The 2,440-nt window shown below is 38.0% G+C and overlaps 1 long non-coding RNA gene across 1 annotated transcript; it reads right to left on the bottom strand.

Moving 5' to 3' along the window:
* Window positions 1–999: 999 nt before the first annotated feature.
* On the bottom strand, window positions 1,000–1,943 carry LOC146649379 (uncharacterized). The gene is made up of 2 exons (XR_014908367.1): window positions 1,852–1,943; window positions 1,000–1,248 (listed from the first exon to the last, which is right to left on the bottom strand). It is a non-coding gene; the product is annotated as an uncharacterized LOC146649379 (long non-coding RNA).
* Between the last annotated feature and the right edge of the window lie 497 nt (window positions 1,944–2,440).

The raw sequence follows: 2,440 nt of genomic DNA on the forward strand, positions 1-2,440 counted from the left end.
TATACATATCTGCAGTGCCAAACTATTTCTGTCAGAATGTTCAACACAGCATTTTAGTATTTTAAAAACCTTTGCCAAAGACAGGGCCCTCTTCTCTGACAAGCCAACAACACGCAACATGCAAATTTCAGAACAGGAGAGCATGCTGAATATACATTTTCTCTTTGACTATACACAAATCTGCAACACCTGTCTTCACGGTGGAAAGTCTGAAAAGGCGGTCTTCCCCTAGTGACTACATGTGTCTCCTGTTTCATTGTCTGTAGCATTCACTCCGTAACACTCAGATCTCCCTTACACACATGCCTGCATACACGTACGCACACACACATGCATGGTTTTCTTCTGCTGAGCTCCCAAATACAGAGTGTGCTGGGGCTAGATGGCAATGCCAGTAACCAGGCCTGACAGATATTCCTCTGTGGCCATTTCAGAGAAGAGAATGGGCACAGAGCCCGAAGCACCTGCTAGCAGGCTGCTACGTCACAGCAGTTGTCACAAACAAACATATTTCCCGGCTGAATCCAAATGTATGTGGGAAGGCGTGTATTTGTGCTGACCTTCTTAACAAACCTTACCTAGCAAAATTGGCTCAGTGGCACTCTTCAGTGGAGGGACAGTAATTGCGTCACAAATGTCCCAGCAATTGGAGCTTATTTATTTGGTTAACTACACAGCAAATCCATCATGTCCAAATTAACACTGTCGGATTTGATTTCAACACTATTAAAGTGTCTATATGGGTCCACACCAGAGAGTGTTAATTTAACTCTTTTTGGAGAGTTGGTACGTTAACTCTGATTTAGTGTTAAACACCAAATCTGTCTGGAGTTGATAATTTAACACTTGGTGTTAAGAGTTTATATATTAACTCTCAAAGAGTATTTTAGTTTAACTACGTAAGAGTTATCTTCTAATTCATTCTAAAAAGTGGGAATTTTACTGTTCTGAACTTCTAGAAATTTCTTTTGGAAATAAACATTTACTAAAAAGATGCAATGGTTTTTGAAAAACATTTATTCTGAACTGTGCACCACAATTTCAAAACATTTTCTGAAAGATGTAACAGTATACATGTTCTCACTTTCATTAGAATTTTGTTTATCAAAAGGTCTGACATGGTAAATGCAAATAACAGCATTCTCATCACTTATTTCTTCAATACAATATGCATGTCCTTCATTCATCCCTTTGTGGAACTTCAACGCACTTCTGCTCTCCCCCATATTCCATCTTCACAAGCATATCCTGTGCGGAGATCGAATAAAAATGAGTTGACACTAATTAATGGCACAAATAATCCAGTAAACAATTGCAGCACAGTAAAAAAAAGAAAAAAAGAAAAAAAAAAGGAATCCTTTTTGAGCCATTACTTGTGTAAAGTATTTTCCCAAAAGACAAGGACGCAGGCAACAGGTAATACTGAACTAAATGTAAAACCTCAACCTTTTTCATTTTTACCTAAACCGTGTGCACAAAACTCTGGAGGGATCTATGCTAACGTAGAATCCAGTCAGGACGTCAGCTACTGCTGTTTGCTCGGTTTTTTTTTTTATTTTTATGGGCGATCGTTTTCAGGCTTCAAGTAGCACCATTATACCAACATTTCACATTCTAGACATTGTTTTAGGTGTATTTGACCAAAAGTTTGACTGAAAATTCACATGCAAGCTTTTTTTCAAGGCTGTGGTATTTGCCCGCAAACAATACCTTTCAGCTAGCTAAAACAGAATATTATGCTATCACCGAGCAACATGGCTAATGCCTTTCACACAGCTTTGTCTCAACTCCAAAGAGCCACAGAAGTAAAAGCTAATAACAATTGAAACAATCTTTGAAAAAGTGACTTACCAAGCATGGCAAACAACTCAAATATGTAGCAAATGTTCTGAAACGGCTTCACTTCAGCTTCGATTGGAGCCGTGCTGGGGGCGGAGTCTGTGAATTTACTCTGTTGGTGTCATAGCCCCTGTAGGAGTTCAGAGTTAAGAGGTCAAGAGTTAATGTTTCCATTGTAACACCTCCAGATTTGACAGAGAAACACTCCTTTTTAACACTCGATTTTAACTACTATCATTTTACACCTCAGAGTTACATTAAAAGAATGTGACTCTGCTTAGAGTAAAATTAACTCTACTTTTGCAAGGAGACTATTAACACCAAAACATTTAACACTTTTGAATTTGCTGTGTACTTGCACAAATAACAAGTTAAGGATGGTGTCATTTTGCTCCTAATGAAATGGGGTTGCAGATGGGCACAAGTTTCTCAGATCTTTTAATAAAGTCTAAATTTACCAAAATGCATCCTAGCCAATCGATAATTTAATCTCTCAAAGTTAGGCAATGCACCAAAACACTTCATATATCTCTCAAAATAAGCTTGTTTGACCATAACGCAGGCAAAAACGATCAGTCAGATAACTTAAGGATGACTCACT

This window comes from Rhamphochromis longiceps, linkage group LG17, assembly GCF_057381845.1.
Source record: "Rhamphochromis longiceps isolate RC_006_pf linkage group LG17, R_longiceps_female_GT1.1, whole genome shotgun sequence".
In the NCBI taxonomy this organism is placed as follows: Eukaryota; Metazoa; Chordata; class Actinopteri; order Cichliformes; family Cichlidae; genus Rhamphochromis; species Rhamphochromis longiceps.